This window comes from Mus pahari, chromosome 8, assembly GCF_900095145.1.
Source record: "Mus pahari chromosome 8, PAHARI_EIJ_v1.1, whole genome shotgun sequence".
Taxonomy (NCBI): domain Eukaryota; kingdom Metazoa; phylum Chordata; class Mammalia; order Rodentia; family Muridae; genus Mus; species Mus pahari.
In genome coordinates, this window is record NC_034597.1 from 102,180,076 (window position 1) to 102,193,585 (window position 13,510).

Sequence of the window (13,510 nt, forward strand, 5' to 3'; positions counted from 1 at the left end):
CACACACTCACACACACACACACACACACTCACACACACACACACACACACTCACACACACACACGCACTCACACACACACGTTTTTCAGGTTACTTTCACCTGCTGTATTCCAGCTCCAGCTGTGCCGAGACTCCATTATCAACCTGACCTTGGGTTATAAAAATCAAAGACCATAAAGCCTACTCCACTCTTATTTATAATAGTCTTAGTTGGTTTCTATTAATTTCAACCAAAAGAAACTAATAAATATTGATGGGAATATTCCTGTTATAACAGAGTAGATAAAACAAATTTCAGAGTCTATTAAACTGGATATTTAGAAAGCACATTTGGCAAACACATTTGGAGTTGTAATAAATAAACATAATTCCATGAATGAAAACTTTCCAGTAAGACTTAAATTTTGAATAATTAGCATAGGAAATTAGAAATAAAACTTAAAAACATGTACAAGCAGATCATAGTTGCAGTTTTCACAATAGCAATGGTGACCAAAAAGCTACACATCATCTGTACATTCAGTACAACTGAATTAGCCAAACCTTAATGCTATAAAACTCGATGACCTGGGAGATACCTCAGTCTGTAAAATGCTTATTCCTCGAGCCAAAGGATCCAGTTTGAGTCTCCAAGACCCACAAAAAAATATGAGCCACAGTGGTGCATGCTTGCAGTCCCAGCACTGGATAGATGGAGATGTTTGCCTCCGTCTCCAGGGCTCAGTGCTTCCTTAACTAATTACTGTTGTTTGACAGTTTTCCTGGGGAGATTCAAGCAAACATCCATTCACCACAGATAGGGAATGACAGATCAAACTACAGGTAGTCCCAAAGCTGAACTGACAAACTGAGTTTTATTCTGGTTATTATAATATGGATGAAGGGTTACTTACATAAGCAAAAGGACTCAAAGACAACTGCAACAGGAAAGCCCATCCCAGCATGTGTGCCAGCTCATGGAAGCTGGAAGTCTACAGCACACGATCCAGCCTTCAGGAGCTAAACAGACTGGACAGTGCCATGCGCTGTTGCTCAGTCGGACTTGGGGTGTTCTGGGTATCTCAGCTGCTCTGGCTCTTTTGGGTGGCTTGGTTGGCCTAAGGTGTCTCTCAGCTATCACTCCTGCATATAAACGCTTGAGAGAGAAGGGCCTTAGTGTATCTGAGCAGTTTTAGGGACTTGGCTAAGCTTTTGAGTTCTTTGTTTCTTGAACTTAATGTGCTCCCTTGCAGGAGGGAATATTTCTCCCATGCATCCTACATCTTAGCTTTCATTCAAGATGAAGATTTGCCTTAGAGAAAAATCAATAAACAATTGCTAAGTGCCAGATTCTGGTCAGAGACCCTCTCTCAAAACACATTGATGGGCAGTTCCTGAGGCATGGCATCCAAATGTAACCCTGGCTTCCATGCACAGGCTAATATAAATACAAGCACACATACACCACACACACACACACACACACACACACACACCACAGAGGGGGAGAGAGAGAGAGCTTCACAAGGCTAATCATGTTATCTCTATATACCATCTAAATATCAAAGAATTTCGATAAAAAATTCAAAGGAATATAAACTATTTTATAAATTGAGATTTATAAGTAAGTGTATGTACAAGCACGTGTGTGAATTGAAAAACACTGGATAGACATAACACAGTATGGCAATTCTTGTTTCTGGGTTGATAGACTAAATGAAATTTCCTTATTTTTTTTAAATTGTGTGGATGATATTATTTATAGCAAGCATAGGCTATTTAATTAGACAAGCTAAAGCTAAGTCTTGAAGAAAAAGGAAAAGATATTTTTCTGGATATATGTACATACATACATATGGCCAGAAAAAGAAATTTGTTTGAATAGAAGAAGGACACAGTGACTCAAACACTGGGAAAGCAGCACACTGAATTCTGAGACATAGCCTTGTTTCTGGATGACAGAAATTGCTACTTAGGAGTCGCTTTCTCTTACCAAATCTGAAAGTGAGTGTGGCCGTGTCACAGAAAAGGAAACTCAGGCCTGGTGAGTCCATTTTCATCGCTGGAGATACTGAAGCAATGTTTTTGTGTTATTTTCCTGAGGAGGGATGATGGAAATGCCTTGCGTGTAGTCTAGAGCAACTTCACTTGCTTTAAAATCATTTAACAATTCATCATTCACCCTATGCAAAGCTTCCCTTTGCCTCTCTGTCCCCTGGCCTTTCCTTGACCCTGCTGTGTGCTGCGGGCTCCAATAGGAATCAAAGCAGGGGCCCCTCTATCGCCCCTGCGCTCTGTCTGCCTGACAGCGGGACTGGAAGGCTGGAGAAGGAAGGAGGAGGGAGAGACAGGGGTATTCATTCCACAGACATCCTTCCTGCCTACTGAGAAAGACCCAGTCCGGACAGGTTTCCTCTCCTTCAAACCTAGGGATGGGGGTGCATGCTGCGTCCTGTACCACCCTGCTTGCTGGGGAGTCCTGACTTTCTGCCTGCACCTTAGAAAATGGTTCTTTTATTCAGCTCTCCTCAGATTACCCAGTGAGGCACGCCATCTGTTTCCTGCTCATACAAAAGCTTATCTGTAAAACAGACCGAGAGCTCTGCACCCTGTTCTTTCCAAAGAAAAAAAAAAAACTCATTAAATATTATTTCATCAGCTCCATGGTGGCTCAGAGATGTGCTGTGAACGGTCTGTAGCAGACCTGGTTACACGTCTACTCATTTCTTTCCTTCTAATTTCCAAAGACAGAGCTTGCTATCTTTGCTAGAGATTCACCTCCTTCAGGCAGGACCCCTTTGTCTATGTGCTGGAAAAGCCAAAGGGGAGCCTAAAAACATACATCTCCCCATTAGATCCTAGAAGCAACTAATCCATAACAGATAGGGTCAGTCTATAAATATTTCAGGTCTCTCATATTTGGTAGGAACAAATGTGAAATGTGATAGACACCACCCCTAGATACACCCTGCTGGGTTGACCTTGAACTGGATGTTTCCTGTGGAGTTAACTGGCACAGTTCACCCACTGGGTTTCTTCCCTGCCCTTCCCTTTCCCTCTCCTTTCCCCATCCCCAAAATTCTGTGTAGTTTTTCCTCATTAGATTCTGACGATGCAGCTCTTCTAACTCCCCATCTCAGGTCATCCCAAATTTAAATCAGCGACGATATCGTGAGCACTGGAAAATAAAATTTAATGTAGAACAATATAAAATTATTTTATTTTCTATGAGCAAATACTCATGTCTAGATGAAATTCATGTCAGATGGGTGTTTTTGTGATCAGCCTCATTCGTTCTGTGATCATACCATTCATTTCAACCCCATGGGAATTTTCTGAAGAACAAGGCCCTCGCTCGTTTTCCTTGGGCATCTTTTGAATTCTGAGGTAAGAGATTATAAAGTGTAGACTAGGATGAGGTCACTTTGTCTCTTAGGTGTGGGCTGAGGCCATAAAGAGCATCTTGTGGGGTATACAGTAGTTGGTCTCTCATAGAAATTCAGGACTGGAAGAATGACCAGTGGCCATTTTCACAAGTAGGGTGGGGCTGAGGAGATTCAAAACTGGTTCATCTCTCGTGTCTCCCCCAGAGAAGAGCGATCTCTGTAAGATCAGAGCACTAGATGGAGACAGGAACAGAAAGACATGCTCCCTTATGTCCCCATTTCAGCTTTTTACTTTGATAAGTGAGGTGACCAAGTTAGAAGCCATTAGGTAGCTCTCATAACACCATTTGGCTGACTACTGGGGGTTCAGGACCTCACTCCCCGTGTCAGGGAACTTCTAAATAAGTTATCAGCCCTGGACAATACTACTTATGTTCCTTCACAATTATTTAAAAACCCTTCAAGACTCTACCATGTACAAGTTTATTTACTCTTTGATTTTCCTCAGATAACTGTTGCTATTGTATCAGAGAGCTAAAAGGTTTTAACATAATTACCGATGGGAAGTATTAACTTTTTGCAAAACATTTGCAAAATCACTACAAAGCTTATGTCCATCGGAAGCCTGACTTGCAAAATAGGACAGGGTTAATATACATCATTTTCTTCTCCACCACACCTCCAGGAAGGGACCCAACATCATTATAAACCAACAGTTTTGAGGATGCTTTTTTTTTTTAAATCATATTTTAAATTTTAAAAAAGTAGTGCATTTATTCAGATCAACAAAACAGTATAAAATAGTAAAAGAGCAGCCTTCTCTGGTCTATTTTGCTGATTTATTGAGGAAAAAAGACACTTTCCAGAGGCAGGTGGATTTCTGAGTTCAATGAGGCCAGCCTGGTCTACAGAGTGAGTTCCAGGTCAGCCAGGGATACACAGAGAAACCCTGTCTCAAAGAAGAAGAAAAAAATAGACACTTTTCATGCTTCAATTTCTAAGTTTTTTTTTTTTTTCATTTAAGTCTGCATCATTCCTTTTTTAAATTATTTTATTATTTTCTTCATTTTCATTTCAAATACTATCCCGAATGTCCCCTATACCCTTCCCCCACCCTTCTCCCCTACCCACCCACTCCCACTACTTGGCCCTGGCATTTCCCTCTATGGGTCATATAAAGTTTGCAAGACCAAGGGGCCTCTCTTCCCAATGATGGCTGAATCCTCTCTTCCCAATGACGCCATCTTCTGCTACATATGCAGCTAGAGACAGGAGCTCTGAGGGTACTGGTTAGTTCATATTGTTGTTCCACCTATAGGGTTGCAGACCCCTTCAGCTCCTTGGGTACTTTTAAGTGTAAGAATCATTTTATTCTTTCAAGACCTTCAGTAAGTAATACAGACATAAACAACTATTCCAGAAATATAGGTGGATACATCTATGTATTTAAATCACTTTCTGTGTGTGTGGTGGTTATAATTTTCAAAACATTATTACTAAGCAAGTACAAAGTGTTCCTTCAGTGCTGGTATCAATTACAAGGAATAATGCCTGAGGCTTGCTTGTGACCTAGCTAATTGTGACATATTGGTAAATACTAATTTAAGGTATATAAACAAGTATAAGCAACTAAAAGTAAGAATAGAATGCATATGAAAACAAACTCTTAATTATAAATTTTAAAAGGATTTTACAAGTGCATTAAAATGATATCAGATCTTCGCATGTCTTGATTGGTTTGCATTGCAATTTAGAAGCCTCTTTTCCAAGAGAACTAGGCCACTATTAATAGATTTTTTAATCACTTATAAATTAAAATGCAGAAATGTTATACTGTCCTGTGATAAGCCTACACATTCTATTTCTGTAATATTTGCTTCTACCTACATAAGAAGTACCAATGTTTGTTAGAGAATAGGGGACACTATAAATGCAGATACAATTATAGCACATAGAGAACCACTGCTCATCCTTAGAGCTACTCTTAAGAAATTCCATACATTGGCTGCCTTTATCATATAGATAAAACCTCTTTGAAGTGAATCTTGAGTGTCTCTCTTTCAGTACTAATCCTACTGGCCAACTTGAGCCAAATGAAAAATTCAAACCTAAACCCACCAACCATGTTAGGCAGGTCACACTGACCTCTTGGAAGAAATTCCCTCGTGGGCAGAAAGGACATATTAATAACACATTGTTATCCCATAGCACTGCTGTACAGATTAATATGCATTGTATACAGAAGCAATCGGACAACTTTTAACACAGTTACACTACGTGCATATTTGCTATTACCATTCTCCAATCACAACTGATGTTCAAGAAATGTCTGCTGAACTAAATTCTCATCCAAAAAAAAAAAAAAAAAAAACCCACAGAAACTCCATTCAAATAGTCAAAATTGTCTCCTGCTTAATGACTATGTGGGACCTAAGGCAGTAAGTAACTAAGAACTCAGGTCCAAAGCTGGAATCCAGGAGGAAATCACTCATGTTCTGTTATTGGAGTAGCTCTGTGACTCCATCCCCCCCTCAACTCCATCCTCAGCACCCCATTGAGTAAAACCCAGTTCATAGTACCTGTGCCAACTAAGATCTTTTTGCAAACAGAAGGACATGCTGACACGTATTCAAATGCAGTCAATCACTTAGAACTGGATGTGGAGTTAACATAATAAACACCTACTGACACTTTAATATCATTTTTAGTTTTTAGATTACTTACCTAGTTTCAGAAATAGCGGGGATTGTATCCGATAAAGAACAAACTTGCCAACAGCGGAGAGCTAGAGGGCTCTATGAAAGGGGGGCCAGGAATAAATTGCCTACTTAATTCTTTCCAGAGGCTAGCCTCCCTTTGTCATGTCATGCTGCCATCAGTAGCATTTTAAAACAAGAATTTTCAACTTCAGGGTATATGTGGTAATGTGTTTAGCTTTTGAAGTCACTGACAAAAAAGATCTGATAATGTTCCATGTTTTGGCACCTCCATTATCCCACAAAATAAAGACTTTCTTCCTTTAGAAAAAAAAAAAAAAGTGTGGTTCGATGCTTCAAAGAGAACACTTCTCCCCATCTAACACTGAAAGGCTCGTTCTCATTGTGTGCAGAGTACAAGCTGCAGTAGAGGAGTGAGCCTGGCTCTGTCGGTGACACGATTAGAGAGTGAGACCTGGGGTTACCAGAGCAGACACTGCCATGTGACCTTGACCTCTTATTTTCAAAGGCACAGGAAAAATACAAAAGCCACTGGTGTACAGTAAGGCAGAAGTGGTGAAGCTTTAACACATACGTACTTAACTGACTTTAGACAGTTCACGGTACAGCAGTGTTACTTTGTTTGGGTTAATACACTCAGGATGTGTGCTCTGCAGGGAGTGGTTCCTGGAAGACTGACTTCACTCGCTACTTCCGTGCATTGACATTATGTGAAGGGGTGGCAGTCGACCTATGAACAGCATCCTTTCTTCCTTCCCAAGTTCAGATAAGACTAACGCAAGGGATAAAATGATTGGCATACTGACAGTCTTACTGATAAAGGCTCGCTTGGAGGACGCGTGGCGAATGTGCTAACAGATTCCTGATGACAAAGGTTGACTTTCACACTCCTGAGATGTGAACAGGTAGGCCAGTCAACTCCCACCATGCATTTTGAAAGCGGACCAGACTCCATGTTCTTCACAGTCATACACAACAGCAAAATAAGACAAAGCAAACGGTCACTTCAATTTGTTTTGTCGTTAATGATGAAATAAAGATGCACTATTCTTTACAGGGAACTGGCACAGGGGTGTCTATCTGGCATGTGGACTTAAGCTGAGATACTTACTTGATCCTTCAATGACTTTGGAACATAAGTGGGGATGTTGTAGTCACTTACTAGGTGAACACTGGAGATGCTATCCATTCTCCCCAGCACACTGCAATCTCAGGTCAAGGCAAGTTATCCTATCAATTAAGCACTGTTGTGAATATTAATTCCATGATAGATATTTATTCTAATCTCCTTCTGATGTTTTCCCTTTGAAATGACCTTAGATTGGCCATATGATGGACAACTCTCACACCATTTCTTTGTGCCTGATTGCCTTGAACAGAAAATGGTGCATTATATAGCCCCACCTTTGATCACTGACTGAACTGTCATCCAAAGAGCCCCACAATGTCTTACAAAGACAACTGAAATCACTGCCGCTTATGAAGTCACGGGATGCCTTGGTCCAGTCAAAGGTGCACCAGACAGCTCGCGACAGGTAGCACTTGTCCTGCAAAGCTTCGGTGAGCTCCTGATGAACCTACCTTCATTTGTAGCCATGCTTTCTTAGACCCAGGAGGAGTGTTTCCCCTGGTGACTTAACAAAAGTTTATGGCTAGAGGATCTAGACACTGTGTACGTGTAAGGCTGCGGCAGTAGAAATGAAAATTGGTACACATGTGCCTTGTTCCTTTTGTTCTCACTATATAAGCAGCCTGACAGCCTTTTTTGGAATTTTTAGCCATTCTAGTCTTCCTTCACACATACTATCCCTGATGTTGCAATATTAAGTGCCAACAATAAAAGCCTCTCCAAAATGTTTTGTCCTTGCCAGCTTTGACTATTATTGTGGGTACAGTTAGCTGAGCTGGTTGCATAAAAACAAGGGAACCAAGGCTGTAGAGATGGCTTAACTGTTAAGAGTACTTGCTGCACTATAAGGGGGAAAGAAGTGTGGATTGTATTATGAATGCCTAGAACTTCAGGGGATCGAGGTCCTTCATCTTACCTCTACAGGCACTCATAGTCATGTGAAAGTGAGCACACACACACACACCCACACACACACACTCACACTGAATAAGTAAATAAATAAATCATTTATTTTCTTGCTAACAAAAATATCAAATTATTCCCATTACTGCCTGTAACCTCATTTTATCAAATCATAATATTTCTACTGCAAAGAGTTTAATGTACTAACTTGTGCATTTGTAATAAAGCAACAAATATGATCACCCACTGACAACAGAATTGAAAATAAGTAATCTGATAGACTTTTAAAAGCCTGAAAGAACACATCATATTTAATTTATATGCATAATTTGTTAGTGATCTAACATTCTACTTGAAAGAAATGTTACATATTTTCAATGAATATCTATAGCTCAAATGCAAAAGAAAGAAGCTAATAAAAGCTTTGCATTCAATTGTCATCTTATTTTTGTTTATTTTCCTTTATTAAGCACAGCTTATCTGGCTCTTTAGGCACCAATTCCTTATCGGGGGTGGCAGCTTCAGGAATGATGAATGATGTGTCTGCATAGCTCTTGTTTAAATTCCCACTGTCCCCTTTGAAAGCTTCTGAAGGATAATTCAAGCCAATCTTGTGCCCTATGATGTGAAAGGTTCTTTTTAGAAGAACTAATATTTATATTCTTTGCCAAGTTCTCAGAAACCTCAGCTATATCGGTCTGTGCGAATTGAATAGAAATTATTAAACCATTTATATTCTGTCTATTTATAAGGTCAAATGAAAATATGAAGGAATCCGTGGGATATATGGAAAAGTTGCAAAGTAGATGCAAAGAAAAGTTGGATCAATTTTCTTGAGCTTCTAACGAATACCAGAGGAGTCAAACACAATGATTATGCAGACATTAAATAGTCTAGCTGGGGAACTTCCAAGCATTCAGAGACTTCCATTCACCCCCCAAACACTTTGAGAACCAGAATCTACCAGGGAATGCAGCATGGAATTCCCCTCCCCCATGCCAAGACAAGTTTCTTTCCAGTTTGATTTTCTCAGCAGCAAACTAATCAGGCTTAATTATTCCCAGCTGTGAGGCTTTCTCTCCCAAGGGTCCCTTCCTGCTGATCCCTGAGTATTACAGAATCAAGCAATTTTGTTAAACTCCAATAAATACATAGCGCTTTGTAAAACCTAATTTACTCACAAGGTTTCCAGCTTTGTGACTATCAAGTAAACATTCAAACCACTTCTCCAAAGGGCCATAGGAAATACACTCTTCTTCAAAAAGGGGACAAGATGGCTGGTTCTTAAAGTGGTATTTCCTTCCATTAGGATTTTAGTGGAATAATCGTATTTTTATTAGTTGTGTGCATCTGTATGTGTGTTTATGCATATATGGGATAAATACTAAATTAATGGTGGTATATTTAAATATTTTTACATGCATTTAGAATGATTTCAGTAGCTCTCTGTCTCTGTCTCTCTCTAGATGTTAATATAATTACATTTACCCTTTCCCTTTCCTTCCTGCACTCTCCCACTTACCTACCTCCTTGCTCACTTTCAAATTTCATTAATTATTTTTACATGTATATATGTTGATCTCTGTGTGAATATACATGTGTATTCCAAAACACATAAATATAACACATTTTGCCTGTATAATGTTACAAATAAATATTGTTAATACAGGAAAAAGAGATACAATAATTTTGGTTGAATGATGGTATCTTAAACCATTTTATGTTAATACCAAGAAAGTGAGTCAAAATAGCATATTTAGCACACCAAATCTTCATAATATTAAATATGTGGATCCTGTTTTTCAAATACTATTTTCTCACATTATTTAGTCATGGTTATCAGAAAGGTATTTTTAAAAATTATTATCTGAAAAGAGTATTAGTATTTTATTCATTAATATCCTAAACCCAATCATTCAGTTCACATGAATGAATCAAAACTCCATTAGTTATTTTCTGCAAAGATTTAAAAAACACAACAATAACAACAAACCACAAGATTAGAATTGCACTGAAAGGGATTGAGGATGTGAAGCCAGGCTTTTCACGAAAGGTGGTGAAGCTAACGGTTCAATTAATGGATGGCTATCTGAGGCTCAAGCAATAAACTTAGCTACTGTGAAGATGGGGGCATAATAAAAACCGAGCGTCAGCATTGGCAGAAACTGAGCAAGTTCAAAACGCCGAAGAGAAGGTTTGCAAAACCACATCAGAAAACCACACAAGTGATGACTTACACCTAAGGCTTCCATAAGCTCAAGCTCACTACCCTTCACCACACACCATGGTCCATCTGTGCCACAAAGACACTTACATAGCATTAGTGCACTTTATCACATTAAATGCCAAGGCACTATAGAATTTAATTAAAATAAGAAAACTACTTTTGATTAAATGTCTATCCGTTTCCAGGATCCTGCTCAGACTATTTCTAGTGTTAATTTTACTTCTGAAAGTGATTTTGTAAATAATAATCCATTGCCAAATAACTCATGTGCCATGTTTATCCTTTATGCAAAAACAATTTTTATGTTGTTACTACAGGAGTCCACCAGACATGCCCACTCAGGTACAGTTTATAGCCTATTTAAAGTCTTTACTCCAGCTGTCTGTGACCATACCCAGGTATTCAGACATAAGTGTAGCATGAGTGTCCAGAGCACAGAATTTTTGAAGACAGAAACTGAATCTTACGGCCCAGCCGCAGGTCAGGACTTCGTGCAAGCAAGACTCTGATTAGCAGTTAGCTGAACGGGGCGGTCTGGGCAAGCAAACCGTCTGCTGAAAGCTAGGCCATGTTAGCTAGGGCATCTTGACCTTACAGAGTTCCTAGAACAGGGTTGTGTGACTTTTCACAAGATTCTCCATCAAGGAGATCAAGTTCCAGTTAAACCAGAAATAGCTTCCGCAACAGTACAAGACAGAGGGAACCTGTGCCCTGTCTGGCCCTGTCACAATGTGGAAATGAACTATCTAATACTAAGTACAAAAAGGGTAAACTACTTCCTGGATACCAATGCCCTCCCAAAGAAGAGGTAAGGCAAATGAAATACAAAAGCCATTTAGTTTACACCTCATATTTATTCACAAACAACAAGCGCTAAGACCAAATGAACCAGACAGGGGACAATGAAGAGTTGATAGCGTGTCCTTTACCTTGGAGAAATCTGATGATTTTGAGAACCAGAAAAATAAAATAGAAAAATCTGGTTTTTGACCAGTATAGAAGGCATGAAGCCAGCGGAGCATTCAATGGTTGTTTTCATTAAAAAAAAAAAAAAAAAAAAAAGACAGTGACGTCAGTGTCCTTAACAGTATAAGATGAGTTCCTCAAAGCCACATGGGGTTCTAAATTGCACAAGAAACAGGCAAGAGTTCCAAATCAGGAACCTGTGGAAAACACATCAAAGAAGATAGCCAAGTGGCAAATGAGCATGCACAAACACAGGCTACTCATGGGAGCCTCTTAAATGATTTCAACACCTTTAGAATGTCCAACGTCCAGAACGTAACAACAGCTCCTGCGGCACAGGCTTTCTACTGAACTTACCAGGTAAGGCAGGTACCACAGCACACACTTGAGAGACCGAGGTGAGTTTGAGGCAAACCTGGTCTGTAGGGGGTGTGGAAGTCAATCTTGTGAGGGAAAAAGTGGGGTGGAGAGCAAGAAGCCATAGGATCCTGCCACTCCGCCAAGAGTCCTGATCTGCCTGCCTCGGAAGGCATTAGGTCTAAGATGGCTCACGGAACAGTGACATCAGAAAGGAATGGAAGCCACCGCGGTGGCTGCTTCCCTGTTTTCGCGGAACTCCTCACAGTTGACAATGCCCTCCGCGCATCTGAGCTACATTATCAGGCAGGAACTTCACTGAAGCAGGGTGACGGTGTGGAGAGATACAATTGGCTGAGAATTTAGGGGCTTGGGATTGATTCAAACACTGTATAAAAGCTTACGCACTACACATTAACTCAGATCTACACCCTGATGCTGCTCTCTGGAGCCTGAGGTTCGTCATGTGACTCTGTCTCTTCTCACCCCCCATTTTCGGTCCTGTTCCCACACTGGCCTATATAACAAGTTACAGACCAAGCCAGAGCTACATAGTAGGAGCCTATTTTTAAAGAAAACACTTCGCCAACTGACACTCATATTAAGACAAATATAATAATTCACAGTAATAGCTTAGCGTTTCAAAACTCTAAGATAATTCTGGACAGTGTTTTAAGGTATCCAACATTCAGGGTCTTTCTCAAAGGCACAATAGGTCACAAACAAAAACAAGAACTGTTGCAGAGGGGAGTTAAGACTAACTTAGGAATTTTTTTCCTAAATATTTTATGAATTAGGACACTTGCCTGCCAAAAGGCCCAGAATCCGCTTGCTATCCATCCATCTGTCTGAAACTTACACTTGGCAAGATACAAAAATAGGAGCAAAGTCAAGTTTCCAGAGCAGGGAAATCAATGGAGAGAGCTGTAGGAGAAGCATATTAAATTCCAGCTCAAGGTTAGGTCCGGCTGATGAAAAACATAGGCAGATGACTCCTCCAAACACACCCTCCCAATCCCTAATCCACTGTTCCTCAGCAGCTAGGCAGGGGAAGAACCACAGGTTAACTTGTTAAGGCGCCCTCTGCTGGCATGTTAGCGCACTGTTTCTCACCCTCTTTTTTTTTTTTTTTTTCCCCTGCTTGCATTGGATTTGGTCCAAAGACCCGCAATTTCAGTTTCAAACAGTGATCATGAAAGTTCTTGGGCAAATGGATGTGTCTGGAAGATATCATCCTTAGTGAGGTAACCCAATCACAAAAGAAGTCACTAGATATGCACTCACTGATAAGCGGATATTAGCCCAGAAACTTAGAATACCCAAGATACATTTTGCAAAACACAAGAAAACCAAGAAGGAAGACCATCGTGTGGATACTTCATTCCTCCTTAGAATAAGGAACAAAATACCCATGAAAGGATATAGATACAGAGACAAAATTTAGAGCTAAGATGAAAGGATGGACTATCCAGAGACTACCCCATCTGGGGATTCATCCCATCATCAGCCACCAAACCCAGATACTAATGCACATGTCAGCAAGATTCTGCTGAAGGGACCCTGATATAGCGGCCTCTTGTGAGGCTATGCCAGTGCCTGGCAAACACAGAAGTGGATGCTCACAGTCATCTATTGGATGGAGCACAGGGCCCCCAATGGAGGAGCTAGAGAAAGTACCTAAGGAGCTGAAGGGGGCTGTAGGTGGAACAAAAATATGAACTAACCAGTACCCCCTGAGCTTGTGTCTCTAGCTGCATATGCAGCAGAAGATGGCCTAATCGGCCATCATTGGGAAGAGAGGCCCCTTGGTCTTGCAAACTTTATATGACCCAGCACAGGGGAAGG